The sequence below is a fragment of the Camelus ferus genome, chromosome 9 (assembly GCF_009834535.1).
Source record: "Camelus ferus isolate YT-003-E chromosome 9, BCGSAC_Cfer_1.0, whole genome shotgun sequence".
Taxonomy (NCBI): domain Eukaryota; kingdom Metazoa; phylum Chordata; class Mammalia; order Artiodactyla; family Camelidae; genus Camelus; species Camelus ferus.
Window position 1 is genome coordinate 46,764,057 of NC_045704.1, and position 16,069 is coordinate 46,780,125.

Below are 16,069 nucleotides of genomic sequence, written 5' to 3' on the forward strand. Positions count from 1 at the left end.
TCTTTTAACCTTTGAGTTCCACATTTGTAAAATGAGGATAGTAATAGATCCTTACACAAGTTAATATATTCAGAGCCTATGCCATGCCTATACCTCATAAACACTTATTACATCATAATTTTTATTGTTGTTTTTCCCATTTTTATACGCTTCATACATATTCCAAGATTTGGGTAGATAAAGCAATGGGCCAAATCACTCAACTACTAGCAACTTGTAGACACAGGATTCTAAAACTCAATCCCCCCCATACCAGTCAGAAAGGGTTCAATAATGCTGGATAACAAACAGGACCAAAAGTGAAGCAGTGTGACACAATCAAAGTTTATTTCTCACTCATGCAAAATCCAGTGCAGTTCTGGACAACTGTCTATGGGTTAGCCTAACATTCCAGGTGGTTTTGCTCTTACCCACATCAGCACAGGCACCTGTGATCACAATGGCAAGCAAAGAGCAGGAAAATTGTACACTGGCAATTAAATGTCCACCCAGAAGGGACACATGCCTTTTCTATTCACATTAAATTGGCCCAAACAAGTTACATAGTCACACCTAATCAAAGAAAGAGACGTGCAATCCTGAGCACATGGGAGTACAGAAAACAAGTTATCAGTGATCACCGTATCCCCTAAAGCCAGTCTCTTAGCTACTCTACTTTGCACTGTTTTGCCTCTCTCTGTGATGGGACCCTCCATTGGTCAACTTGTCCTTCCTACAGCAGTCAGTTTCAACACCCTTTAAGATCAGAGAAAACCATCGAGGTTTTAAATGAACTAATTAATCAGCGACTGTTTCACAAATCCCAGCCTGGCTCTTGCCCCTTTCCTGCGCGCCCTCCATGGTCAATGGCTGTCCTCCAGTGCACCCAGTCCACTCGGTCAAGATCGAGGGCTCCCATCCCTCCATCTGGGGGCTTCTCTTCTTCCCCCATCCATCACCAGGGCCCTGCAATCTCACCTGTCGATGCCCGGCTCTTGCTTGATATCTCAGTTCTGGAACAGAGTTGCTCCAGCTGCTACCTGGGAAGGCTCTAGCCCCAAAAATATTTAGTTAGCAGCCATTCAGTTAAGTGGAATTGACTTTTTATCGGCTTTCCTCTGTACGGCTGCCACCAACGAAGGCTGTTTCCTCCTTCCCTCTTCTCTGCCTGTCAGTTCACTCCACATTCCTATCGGCAGCCTTTAGCTCTGATCAATACTAACCGCTGTGTAACAGCTCATGCACGGCTGCTCTGGTTTGCATCGATCAGGCCCTTCTTCCAACAGGTAGTCAGCTATTTGAGGCAATGACTTGAGATAAACACCTACTTTTACTTCAGGCTAATTCATTTCAGGTGGATTTCAAGGAGGCTCTGCACCCCATCTCTGTTAGACAAGCTGAAATCATAGAGTCGGGATAAGCTCCTCGTGTGCTCGAGATCCTAGGAGACCTTTCTTCCTCTCCCCTTTTCCCCTCTTCCCTTGCAGGGTGTAAGTGCCACTTATAAACAAAATACCCAGACTTGGGACATTGAAAATGCCACTTCAGAAAATGTGTCAGCCAGCCAGCTCTCTTTCTTTTTAATGAGATGCATCCGGGGCTGCTGGAAACCCAGGGCTGCCGCGGAGGCAGCGTTGTCTCTGGGCAACCAAGCATCCTTCCAGCTTCCCCAGAACGAATCTCACAATATCCTGCCACCCTGGTCTCTCACCACATCAGTGGGCCAGTTCTTGAATTCACTCCCACCCTTGTTCCAGGCTCCCAGGTGAATCTGCCAGGAGCTGATATTGCAAAAACAGTTGTTATTTTGCAATTGATTAGGGGTTGGTACAACTTCATGGCATTTGTGTTTTAACTAGAAAATGCACTGGATGATATACACCTTTTTCCCAACATGTACACTAAGTGTGGCTGAATAGTACATCTGATACCATCATGACCCTGTCACCTGGGTCCCAAACCTCCTGCCCCGTTTCTCTTTCTCCATGCCTCCCCTTGACACACCCAGCTCTTTAGTCTCCCCAGGTTCTGCTGAGCCCTCCCATGCAGCACAGTTCTAGTGTCCTGCCCTTCATCTCAGTTGCTATCATCTTATTCAAGCCCTCGTCTCCTGGCGCTTGGACCACTGCAGTATCTCCTAGCTGATTGCCTGGCTTCCATTGTTCCCTGCTTTGTTAGTTTCACTCTGCACACAGACTTACCTTCCTTGCAGCCCACTGTGATAGCCTTTCTCTTCTCAGAAATCCTCAGTGGCTCCCCATCGCCTACAAGAATGAAGGTGATTCCTCAGCCTGTCATCCTGGTCTTCAGTGATCTGGCCCTTAGGTCTCTCCCCAGTCTGTCTCTCACTGTCCTCCAGCAGAAACCCCAAACCCTACTTCCATCTGATGACTCTCCCCCTACTGTTCAAGAGTTTTCTAGCTCTGTGCCTAAAAAACAAATGTCATGCCCCACACTGCATTTGAAATTGGTTCAAATCCTGGCTCCACTACTTATTAGCTGTGTGACCTCAGTTGAGTTATCTAACTTTTCTCTGCCTCTATTTCTTATCTGTGAAATAGGGATAAATAATAGTACCCACCCCATAAGACAGTTATGAGGATTAAATACATTGATGTATAGTAAGGTATAAAGAAAGGTACCTGCACATAGTAAATTTGAAATAAATAGTTCTCTGATCATTATAATTTTCCCAACTCCTCCAAAGCATACCTTCTCCATGAATATTCTCTAGGTCACCCTAGCAAAAAAAAAAAAAAAAAATGCTCCTTTCCTTGTTCTGCCCTTGGTTTATACTGATAATGTCATCATAATTATTGGGTGTTAGGTACATACTCAATGCTTCTATGTACGTTATTGCTTTTATTTTATTTTATTTTTATTGCTTTTAAATCCTTGGGCTGGATGCCTTCCATTTGCTCCAGGTCCACTCTCCCTCTGTCATCACCTTGCTTTTTGCTGTAGGAGGCTGAATCCTAGTTGGATCTGGCCAACAAGGAGCACTGGTAACAAAGAAGCAGGAAGAAGTGAAGGGTCAGGGTTTTTATTCCTCCGGCCCTTTCCCAGACTGTGTCTCTGCAGAGCAGCTTCATCTCTCAGCTCCTGTCGGGCGACCCTTTTAACCCGCCTGCTCTGTCTCCAGGTCTCAGGCCCTTCCTTGCCTCTTCACACCTGGGTGGCAACGCGGCCCCAGGACACTGCCCCCTTCCTCGTGGGTTCCTCAACCCTGACCACACCTTTGTAAACACAGTTGTCCCTATATGTACTATCCCCCAGTTATCCTAATTCCCACGTGCCAAGCTGACTGGAGCAGTTCTCATTACAACCCTATGAAGTGGGTCCTGTCATTTTTACCCTAAGATGCTCGAGATCACATGAAGCAAGGGATGGAAACACATCTGCCTGGCTCCAAAGCCCATACTCTGAATCACTCTGAATCATACTCTGAATCACTCAATTTTAATAAGGTCTAGGTAAGGTGACTCTTTCTCTATGGACTTCCACACCTCTTCATCAGAATATACTCATTTGCTTTTGCCATATTAAAAAACACCCCAAAACTTAGGCTTCAAAAAAAATAATAATTCATTAGCTCACCATTCTGGGGATCAGTGATTTGGGCTGAGCTCAGCTGAGTTCTTCTGCTGGATTGGCCCAGACTTGCTTGGGTGGTGCCATCAGCAGGAGGATTTTCTGAGGCTGGGTGGTCCCCGGTGGCATCGCATACATGTCTGTCATACAGGGGGGACCCACAGGGTGACCAGCCACGTGTCTCCAGTATCTAGCAAGTTAGCTCAGATGTCTTCACATGATGGCTTGGTTCCCAAAAGAGCAGAAGAGAGCAAGCCTCAGTGTGCAAGCACTTATCAAGCCTCTGCTTGCATCAGGTTGTCTGATGTCCCATGGGTAAAACCCAGATTCAAGGACAGACAAAATCCACCCCATTGCTTTGGTGGGAGGGGCTGCAAAATATTTCAGCCATTCTTTTCTCAGTCTACCACATGGCACACTCCTTTCTGGAAAAATCTTTGCCTTGACAACTCCATATCCTGTGTCCTCTTAACCCAAGTCAGAAAAGCAGTATGGGCAGTGTGTGGGGAGTATCCGCTTTATAGCTTGGTGAACATCTGACACTCTTCCTGCCTGTTACCACCAGACTGAAAATAATTCTGAAAGGGAAGTCTCTTAAAACTTAGCATGAGGGAGTGGAATTTTTTTTAATTAGGCTTCAGCAGAATTTTGAAAAGAATCTTTTTTTTCTTCAGTTGCCTCTCCCTTGTTATAAATTTTAACTCCACCCAGTGGCATACCACAGCCAGCCCTGCTTCTCCTCCCCAGGCCTCCACACCACTGTTTGCTTGGCAGCCCTGCTCAGCTCACATTACCGCAGAAGACGGAGGGAGAAGTCTGGCTTCCCGCTCTCCTCACTTCCTCTTCCCCCACCCCCATTTCTCCTGGAGCTCATCCTTGTCTGCTCACTCCAGCTCTGCACCCATCTGGTGCCCTCCCAGGATCAGGATTCTAGGAAAAGCTGAAAGGTTAATCTATAGGGCTGCCCTGTACAGCCCCCCAGGTTGGGCACTGCACACAGTGGCCAGGAGACTAAGCCAGAAGACTGGACCTCCAGGAAGCCCTAAGATAGAATATCAATCTAAAAACTAGTTGTACGTGAAATTACACTTTGATACCTATGACATCATGAACTCAAATGTAGTTAGCCATTCATTAATTTATTTCACAAGTATTTATTGAGGACCTATACATGCTAGGTACTATGCAGGTAATTTGCAGGCCCTGGAAATATAAAACATGGTCCCTGCCCTGGAGAAACTTGTAGTCTGGGGACAGGTGGGAGGGAGACAGACACATGAAGAGGTTATAGCAATTAATGAGGTAAGTACTATATAAGAGGGTGTCACAAAAAGCCAGCAGGCCACTGCACCTAGTCTGGCTGATCAAGGAAGGCTTTCTCAAGATGACACCTGATGTGGTCCAGTCCAGCACTGTCAAATAGAAATATACTATGAGCCATGTATGTAAACCTTCCAGTAGCCACATTGACACAATATTGTAAAATGATTATAAATCAATAAAAAATGTTAAAAAAATGAAAGCAAACAGGAGCAAATAATCTTAATAACCTATTTCATTCAAATCAATATACCCAAGATATTGCTATTTCATTGCCCAATCAATATAAAAATGATTAATAAGATATTTTACATTTTATTGTACCAAATCTTTGAAATCCCATGTGTGTTTTATAATTACAGCACATCTCAATTTGGACAACCAACTTCTCAGAAGTTAAAGTAAATGTAGTCCCACCAAAGCAATAAAGTTATGTTTCATAGAAACCTATTTTATATCACTCCAATTTAAAGAACTCGATAGCTATATGTGACTTGTGTCTACCATATTGGAGAACACAGGTCTAAAAGGATAAATAGATGTGAAGCAGAGAAAGTAGAGAGGATTGGGCATTTGTGGGAGGGAAAAAAAAAACAGTCTTTGCAAAGGCACATAAAATAAAGTGGGGTTTGGATCATGCAACTTAGTATTACTGTGATACAATGGGCAAGGCTACTGATGGGAAATGAACCAAAAGTGGAGGAATAGGCAAGAGACTGTCAAAATGGGTCTTGGGTTCTCCAAAAGAATCAAGGATCGTATCTTTTATAAGAACGTACTTAATATTTGAGGGAAGTGGAACACAGAGAGAAATCTCAGGTATAGGCCCATTACTAAACCCTAATATAAAGGAATCCACCCTCCTGGCAGCCTAGGTCAGAGGCTCAGCAAGTCCGCATCTGAAATGATGAAGCGTAGCAGAACGGAGTGGCAAGTGGATGAAGTGTGTGTGTTTCCTATAACTGACAGAAATCAACTCAAACAGATTTCAGTGAGGGGCTTACTGGCTCACAGTCAAGAGGTGAGGCAGGCCCTGTGGCTGGTTGGTTCAAGTGCACAAGAGCATAATGAAAAGCCAGAGCTCTTCTTCCTCTCCACCTGTCGTCCATGAGGCTGACCTCATCCTAAGGTCTCTTCCTCTTGGAGGCATAGGATGCCCACCAGCCAGGTTTGGAGCCCTGTATTTCCTCATATATGTTCAGTGGTAGAGAGTGCTTCCATACCATTACTGCAAGTAAGATTCCTGCAATATACCTGATGGGACCATCCCAGGACACAGTCCCCAGTACTGAAGGGACAACTGTAATCAGGGAAATAAAAGGTGCTGAGTAACTCAAGCTGGCTGACTCACAGCTGGAACAGCCCGCAAAGTCCAAGTGCATGGGGGTGTAGTTACCTGAAGGAAAACTGGGATGCTGTTAAGATGAGAGGAGGGGCCATGGATGCTGGTAGCAACCAATAAATGCCAACTACAGTCCACCCCTTTGGCCACTCAGTATCTGTTCATGCCCATCTTCTACAGAAACACTTTCACAAATTCCCATAACTACATAAAAGTTCAGGCAATTCAAATGGAAAGAACCTAAAGGTTCTTTGTATAACTACATCCTGTGAAACCTCTTTCCTGGAAACCCAGAGGTAACTTCTTGTGGTTCAGTGACCTGTGGTTAAATGATAAGTTATCGACCCCTAGTACACTCAGCGGAGTGGATAAAAGACAAGATCTATACAATAAAAGCTCTGTTTGGTAAAAACAGGGAAAGAACATAGCACATCCTGTAGAACAGAAATAATTAAGACTCCTGGCAGTAGGAAGCGTTCTTGGTATCCAGTAAAGACCAAGGAGGATCATTTTTTTCCATTTGTTCTCCATGAGCATATCTGAGAAAGGAATTGGAAGGACATGCTCTCCGGGAATCATACTGCTTTAGCACTTCACAACCATTTAGAGAAAGATGGGGGTGGAGGTGGGGGGTAGGTATTGTCCTAAAATTTGTCCTCAGGTTTGAGCAAACTACTGTCAGTCACACTTTCATGGAGTTTCTGTGGCAATACACACCTAAAGAAAAGTAAATGGGATTTCCATCTTTTGCTTCTGATCAAGTCCATTGGGTAGCAACCATAGCCAGAGATTTTGTTTGGTTGTGCATTTCAAACCTGGACATTTCTCTTTCCTACCCAAAAACCTCTATGTGTCATCAATATGCCTGGACTGCTTGCTTTCAAACTTTTTGGCCATAAGTCATAATAAGAAATGAATTTTACCTCACAACCCAGTATATTAATTATGCATGTATATGGATTAATCTGTATGTATAACCAGATCACAAGTTTATTGCAATAGTACTTACCATCACTGCACGAGGTGCAGGCTGGTATTTTCTATTCTATTCCATTAGAGAAAAAGAAGAAAGGAAGGAAGGAGAGAAAATCCAGTCACAGTCCACCAAATTGATCTTACAAGTTATTAATGGGTCACACCCAGAGTTTGAAAGCACTGCCTTAGTCAAGGCCTAATTGAATGGCCTCCCCCTTCATTTTAGCCTGTGCTTTGAAAGAAATAAAAACAATAGCCTTAGATAGAGAGATTCTTATTTCTTCTACCCTTAGACTGCTACCAGATACAGCTTCACAAGGCGTGTGAGTCTCCCCTTTCTTAGAGAATGTTTAATAGGAGGTGCAAGGAAAGCCTAGGAAGAGGGTGGGTCAGGATTTTTTCCATGTCCAATCTCGTCTCCTGGGAACCCTCTGGCCTGTGTATATTAACCTCAGATTGAAACAGAAAATGTGGCTTTGCCAGCCCTATGGGCCCCATGGTAAGGGCTTTCCACCATCTTGAATTACAGACCATAGGCAGAACGGACGTCTCTCAGCAAAGCTATATTCCCTTCACTTTCTGCTGGAGTACAGGCCGCCTCCAGCCTGCCTCTTATAGTACTTTGTTGAAGGCTGCCAGAAATAGACAATCAACTGCAACATCCTGAATTTTTTCTACCAAATTAAGCATTGATAGGTACTCTGTCTGCATCAGAGGCACAAAAAGCAAGTTTTGCCCGCTGCGTAAATAAGACATCCACCTGCCCAGTCTGGGGTATGGTACCCATTTGGCCACTCCTGGACTCCTCCACTTGCAAATCCATAATTTAAGGGGCATTTCTTACAGCACTTTCTGGTCCAAACTCATCGCTCTTCTTGAAATTTAGCTTCACCTCTCCTTGTTCTAAGAAGAAAAAAAAAAAAAGGCCTTAAAGTGAGTAACTTCCAGCAAATCCCTGTTAATGTGTTAGAATTCTCAAAGGAGTCTCCCCAGAACCCTCATCACTTCTAGAGTGTCTGGATTTCAGTGGAGAGACTCTTGAAAGTAGAAACATCCCCAGAACCACATCTGTTGGTGGACTTCCAGGCACTGGGACTGAAGGCAGGACGATGAAGAGAGCAAGCCTAACGCAGCCAAATAACCTTGGATTTGAGCACTGACTTCATCGCCAACTATGTGAATCTGACCCAGTTACCTCTCTAGGCCTCAGTTTCCTCACCTGTGAATTTGTGAGTAACAAGACGTCCTGTAATATGAAGGCTTAATTAGAGATATAGAGCACCTAGCACTGTGCTGGCCGTAAAGCAGGTGTCCCCCACCTACAACAGTCAATATCCCATTCTAAGCATGGAGAAGCAGTGGGAGATGCTGAAAGAGGCCACGTATGGATAACGGGCTCTGGGAGCCTGTGATCTTGGGGCCGGCGTTGCTCTTAGATACCTAGGATCAGACTCAGTGATTCCGCTAAAGGCATCGACTGAGCGGTGTCTGCTGAGACTCGGCGTCAGACTTTGCTGTCTTCAGCAGTTGGTCTTAACCCTCCAAGTGCTGACGCCCACAAGGAAAAGCCATGCTTAGTGTTGGTGGCAGCCAGGATGCCTGGAGAGGAAAGCTGAAGACAGCTACTTCTGAGACTCCAGACTCTTCTGGAATAGGTTCAGCAGGACTTAGGATCCCAGAGTGGAAATAGAGGTGGAAAAAAGGATACCCTTTGCCTGTGAGCAGCCCCTGTGACCAAAAGCAGGCTGACCATCTACCTCATGAGATGGAAAAGCTTAGATCTTTCTGGAAAAATCACCAAATGAGTCTGCCCACTTAAGGGAGGATTACTAGAGAATATGAAACATGCAACTTTAGTTAATAAAATTCTAACTTTCCTTCAGGCGTAGTGTCAGATCGCTCACCATACAGCCTCAGAAAATCCACCCCCTTAAAGTTTCTAAAAAGAATCCTGGTCCTGGGGACCACCACTTAATTTAAAACTTCTACTCTGAAAATATGGAAATTGACCTCATCTGTAGGAATCAATACCCCCATCCATGTTTGATTCCACTTCCTGTTATCTCTTCTAGAACATTCCTGTGCATTTGTGTACCCGCCTCCTCGCCTCACCCCAGTAGTTCACATAGAGGGTGTGTGTGACTATAGCCCCTGGGGGTTCTTGCTTAATTGTAATTACTCACATTAAAGCCACGCCTCGAATGATGCCACATTCTCCAGGTTGTAATGTGGACCCAGGCGTGGATAGACATGGGCCATGTGCATCATGGCCCTGGATTTTTAATTTCTAGGAGGCAGCTTGATGGAAGCTGGCAGAAAATCTTGTACTTCTTCGGGGCTTTTGCTAACCCTCAATTAGAACTTGTTCTTTATTTCCCAGCCACGTTTATTGATCTTCAGGATACAGGCAACGGTCTTATAGTATTTCTTCCTAGGAATATAAAACACCTCCCTTCCTCCTTCCCTTCCCTTCTTTTCTTTCAGCCAGCTCCCCTTCCTCACCACCCCAGCTCTTGCTCCCTCTTTTCTTTTTCTCTTCTCATCTTCTAGCTCTCTCTTCCTCGCTTTTTCTCCCATGACAGATTTCACTGGTTTGCTGCTACACTGTTTAATTTGTTTTTATCATTTTGAATGTGTGCGCAGAGACTTTCAGGCCAAAGGCCAACTTTGAAAATCCCTAAGACAGTGACATCCAAGGTGCAGGGCTTCTGTGAATGCCTGGGCCTGAAGTGTGTCAAATGTGTGTCCGGGGCATGGATCCAGTGGGGCTGCAGATCTTCTGCCCCATCCTGGTCTGCCAGGCCCCCAGGGAAGTGGCTGGGGACCCTCTGCCAGCAACTCGATGCAGAAGGAAAGTGGGAGGTGTCTGGGGCGCTTCTCTCCTGTCCACCCTTCACTAACCTCCCCCTTCCCACCCTATTAGGAAAAGTATTTATTTAAAAACAAATCCTTCCTGCATGACTTAGCTGTCATTCTTTTAGTTTATGAGACCAAGATTCCCACAGTTCAATGCATCACAAATCTAGCCCTCCTCTTCCCTTTGGTTCATTTTCTCTGTCTTCCCGCTTTATCAGTTCCTCTGTGGTCTCCTGCCTCTCCTTCTCTGGGTATCTCACCCTCTCTTCTTCATTGACACTGTTCCTTGTTTCTTTCTCTTATCTCTCTTGAGATGAGGTACTATGGGGAGCTGGGAGCAAAGAAAAATGGGACACTCTGGAGAGAAGTGTGTTCAAACATGCCCAGGGTATGAACCAAAGCCTTTTCTCGAGCATTCCTAAAAATGGAGGAAAAGCACAAGGAGACACCCAGACCCATGAGTCTGCGATCCAGTAACTGCTCCCCAGCCATTCCTAAGTGATTCTAGAGGGGGAGAGTCAGGGCGCTCTGGGGGACAGGAAAGACTGAATCCGAATTCAGGCTCCATCACCTGCTACTTGGTGTATGCAAGACCTTGCACACACGTGTTAAACCTTCTCAGCCTTGATTTTTTCCATCTATCAAATGGAGGGATAGTAATACTTTTTGAAGTTCCAGGCACAAAGTGAAATAGTAAATAGGAAATGTGTTTGGAATGTGTCAAGCACACAGTGAATATTCATTTTCTTCTTTTTTCCCAGAGAATAGTGAAACAGCTAAGATTTAGGATAAATAATAAAAGCTTGGCAGTTGAAGCTGGTGAGAGCACAGTGTTTCATGTACTGGTTGGTGCCGTTTCCTGTGGGTGGCAAGATCCTACAGGTCAATTTTTATTCTGGGTTTGTGATAGTAACTGAGTTTGATTCTTTAATGTTTAAATAGTGCCTACTTTTCCTTAGCTGGAATGACGGTTAGACCTCCCATTAGCGTGCTTATTTATTTATTTTTAATTTCACTAGCAATGCATGAAAGCATTCTCATGGGGAAAAAAAAAAAAGCAAAATCAAACAAGATAGGATAAAACGAAAATGTCCCTTGGCTGTCCCCAGAAATCTTAACTCTGTCCCAGAGGTAATAACAGCGTGGCGTGTGTCTGCTCAGACCAAAAGGAAAAACTTTCATTCACATGCATATGTGTACATATAGAAATGTCAGATTTATTTTCTGATTTTAAATATAAAATGCATTCTTACTGTTATTATTTTGCAACTTGGCTCTTTGTTTCTTTACTAGTTTTAAATGCTCTGGAGGTCTTTTCTTGTCATTTTTTCTCACTGCGGTGGTACATTCCGTAATCCTCCCACTAGAATGTAAGCTCAGTAAAGAAATGTTGTCTTTTTCATTTCTTTATCCCTTAAACCTCTAACATTACCTGTCACATAATAGGTGTTTTGCTACTACATTAACAATTACAAGTATTTCTTAAACGACTAAATGAATTACTATGGATGCACCACATGCACTTTTAACTGTTCCCCTACTGATTGACTTTCAGGTTCTTTCTTTTTTCTTTTTACCTCTTACAAACAACACTGTGGTGACTATCCTCACACGGTTTTATTGTGCATGTATACGTGGATTTCTCTGGCATACGTCCTCAGAAGTGGAATTGCGGGAGCAAAGACTTCTTTTTCTTTTTTAAAATTCTTTTATTTTAAGACTTTTTTAAAAGCAGTTTTAGGTTCACAACCAAATTGACAGGAAGGTATAAAAATTCCCCACAGACCCCCTTCCCACACTTGCATAGCCATTATCAAATCATTTCACCAGAGTGGTACCTTTTTTTTTTCTTTACCAAGGATGAACTACATTGACACATCATAATCACCAAAGTCCACAGTTCACCTTAGGGTTCACTCTAGTGAAGTGACTAGTGTTACACATTCCGTGGGCTTGGACAAAAGTATAATGATATATACCCATCATTACAATGTCATACAAAGTGTTTTCACTGCTCTGAAAGACTTCTGTACTCTGTGTGCTCTTCTTCCCTCTTCCTCAAACTCCTGGCAACTGTGGATCTTTTTATTGTCTCCATCGTTTTGCCTTTTCCAGAACGGCATACAGTTGGAATCTAGTCTTCCTTTCTTTTCCTTGAGAAGAGAGGTTCAAAGCCTTTATGTCTGTAAGACCACTCCTGGCCCACCCATGTGTGGGCTAGACAGGCTTTCGGTGGCAAACTCCCCCTCTAAATGCTGCAACTTTTCTTCCAGTATTGAGCCCTGTCCCACTGGTCCTGCTCAGCAGCCATGGGCAGGTGCAGAGGGGACACATGTAGGTATTTGCTCGTAGGGAAGCCGCAAGTCTTGTACCCCTTGTCACAGTGAGCCCGGATTCCTGTTGGGTGTGCTATAAACAGAAGAACCATTTCTTCAAGCATCCCTGCTCTGAGCACACCCCAAGGACTACTTTTTCAAAATATCCGTTGCCACAATTTCTTCCAAAGACTGGTGCCAGTCTACAGCCCTACTACTAACACCTTTTTTTTTGAGATGTCTTTTTGATAATATGTTTCCAAAACAATCATATATATGTAGCCCTTTTCTGTTTGATTTCAGGGAAGGAGGAGGAATGATGATAATTAGCATAAAATAAGAGGTGGTACAGAAATTCATTCATCTGGTCATTTTTCCAATCATCGACTTTAGTCTCAGCCCTGTTCTAAATGCTGGGCTTGGAAAGATAAATGAGACCTACTATACACCCCAGAGGATTTCATAGTCTGGACTTAATACTTAAATACTTAATTCTTAAAATACAATGGTATAAAGAGTTATGACAACTAAATGCAAGGACTGATCCTGGATTTGATCCTGGACCAGGAAAAACAATAGCCATAAAAAAACATATTGGGCCATTTGATGAAATTCAAATAGGGTCAGTGCGTCAGATAATGTCATTTTGATATTAAATTTCCTGATTTAGATCATAGTACTGTGGTTGTGTAAGAGAATGTTTTTGTCCTTAGGAAGTACACATTGAAGTGTTTAGGGATAAATATATGCGATTTCTCCAACTGACTCTTAAATGGCTCAAAAATATGCGTTCATATAACTCAGAGCTTCCCAGTGGAGCTTTCCACAAGGATGGAAATGTTCTGTACCTGCTCTGACAATATGGAAGCCAAGAGCTACACATGACCACCCAGCACTCGAGCTATGGCTAATGTAACTGAGGAATTAAATTACTAATTTTATTCAATTTAAACATAAATAGCTACGTGTGGCTAGTGGCTACCATATCGGACAGCACAGATATAAACCGAGAGAGAGAAAAAAATACTAAAACAGTTGGGCAAAGTGTAAAGAATTGGTGAGCTTGTTCAAAGGGTGGGCAGGAATTCTTTGGATTAGTCTTGCAATTTTTCTTTAGGTTTAAATTATTTATTTTTAACTACGTAATAAATGCAATGTCCTATCAAGGAAGTACACATTAAAATATCACTGACATATACTTTCTTACAACTGAATTGTCACAAATAGCTAAAACTGTACTATCCGGGAGCCATGGAAAGGGCACACTTAGACATTATTGTTGAGTGTGCAAATAGGTACAACTTTTTGTAACATATACTGGCTCCCGTACATGAGCATATGTATAAGGATGTCATTGTAGCTGTATCTGTAATACCAAGAAGTCAGAGATGGTCAAAATGTTCAACAACAACAGAATGATTAAATGTTTTTGCTTTGTTCTTATTCTAGATTTACTATAAAGCTCTTTACCACACTGAGGCAAAACTTTATGCACTGAGAGGGAAAGGTGTCCAAAAGAGATTGTTAGGTGGAAAAAAAAAAAGCAATTTGCCAAACAAAATGCTTAGTATGATCGCATTTTTATTGTAAATCACTGAAACTACACACACACTCACTCGCTTCCTCACGTTTATGTGAGGGAAAAAGTTTGGAGAAATACACATGAAATAGTTAGCAGACCGTTCTCCATAAAGTCCTCAAGTCTTGTGGGAAGACCACCCGGCTCCACCTCTTGGGCTGGCTGTGGAGGGTCCTCTCTGAGCGCCTGGTGCTGTAACAGCGGAGGTGCCTCCAGCCAGCCAGAAATCTCAAGCTGGTCCCCATCAGCTTGTTAGCTGCCCCTCTGTGCCTGCACCCCCAAATCTCCAGGAAATGCCCCCTGGCATGGCCTGCCATTTCCAAGCCCACACATTGCCCCTCCCCATAGCCACCAGGCCTGTGGGGCAGGCAGGGTCATTACCGAGTTCCTAGAAGGGAGTGTTTATTATTGTTGTCGGTTTGATGCTGATCCCAAAAGGACCTAATCAACAGGTAATAAGACCTCACGGGAGCGATTAGAAACCTCAGCTTTAACCCTGTTGTAACCGCAGTGGAGACAACCAGAGCCACGGCAGAGCCATGTCCCTCACTGAACGGGACCTGATGGGGAGGAAAGTATGGGAAAGTGGGAGGGAGAGCCAGAGACAGACTGGTGGGTGTGCTCAGGGATGATCTGGAAAGGGAATCTGGGAGGAGGGGGCACATCTAAGATTGAGTATACCCAGTAAGATCCGTCATCAGTGTCGCTGTCATCCTCATCAGGCTTAACTGAAGAACTGTGCTAGGTACATGAGAGACAGAAATAAATAAGCCAGAGTCCTGCCCCCAAGATGCTCCCAAATATGAGAATAAAGACCTGCAATACCATAGGAGTTACACTGCGAGATAGGTTTATTCAGGCACAGGGCTGGTACAGAGGAGGGAACTGTCAACTTTCTTGGGTGAGTCGGGGACAACAAATGCACCAGTAAGGTGATATCTCATGGCACACAGATGTGACATAAAGGGCTTCCATTTAGACACCCACTTCTTTTTTTTTCTTTTTTTTTAATTGAAGTGTAGTTGATGTACAACGTTTGTTTCATAGAAACAGACTCACAGACATAGAAAACAAATTTATGCTTGCCAGAGGGCAAAGAGGGTGAGAAGGGATGAATTGGGAGTTCAAGATTTGCAGATACTAGCTACTATATATAAAATAGATAAACAATAAGAGTCTACTGTACAGCACAGGGAACTGTATTCAATATCTTGTACTAACCTATAATGAAAAAGAATATGAAAATGAACATGTGTATGTCTACATATGACTGAAACATTATGCTGTACACTAGAAATTGACACAACATTGTAAACTCACTATACTTCAATTTTCTAAAAATGGCTAGTTTCAGTGTACAGCAAAGCAATTCAGTTAAACATGCATATGCATACATACATTTTCAGATTTCTTTTCCATTATATCTTATTACAAGAAACTGAATATAGTTCCCTATGCTGTATAGAAGGTCCTTATTGTTTGCCTATTTTACATATAGTAGTCTGTGTCTGCTAATCCTAAACTCCTAATTTACACCCCCTCTTCCCCTTCGGCAACAAGAGTTTGTTTTCTATGTCTGTGAATGTTTCTTGGACACCCACTTCTAACATGGACCTCCTTGTGTCTTTGAAGCTGCTTTAAATCCTTTCTCTTTCTTTACACAATTGGATATAAATAAATAAAACTAAGTAGTAACTAATTTAAAAACATATGCTTAAACACTTGCTTATCCGTCTTGCAAGTGACTCACCTGCCAACCTGTTAGATGGAACGTTAGTCTCATCCATTAGCAAAACTTAATCATGCCTGATAAGATAACAGTACCATGACCCATTTCTCATTACCCACACAGCAACCAAGAGTGGTGTTACATAATCGTCACATGAGAACACCCTTGGAACAGAACCGACTAACTACGTACAGGCACTTTGCTATCCTTGTCAATGGATAGTTGATAAATGCTTCGATTACTTAAACTTTCAAAGCAATTGATGAATGCTGGAGACAAGGAAACAAAGTCACATCCACAAAGGTCAAATCAGCCCCTAGTTTTTTCCAATTTGCACAGAATTGCAACAGCTTCTCTTGTTACTGTTGCATAACGTTGGGCAT

At 43.2% G+C, this 16,069-nt stretch overlaps 1 protein-coding gene and 1 non-coding gene across 2 annotated transcripts in view; one reads left to right on the plus strand and one right to left on the minus strand.

The window, feature by feature from the left end:
* ZFHX3 (zinc finger homeobox 3) overlaps window positions 1-16,069 on the plus strand; it is a 300,481-nt gene that overhangs the window by 12,953 nt on the left and 271,459 nt on the right.
* Window positions 12,394-12,523, minus strand: LOC116666150. Its single transcript, XR_004322999.1, has one exon. It is a non-coding gene; the product is annotated as a small nucleolar RNA SNORA11 (small nucleolar RNA).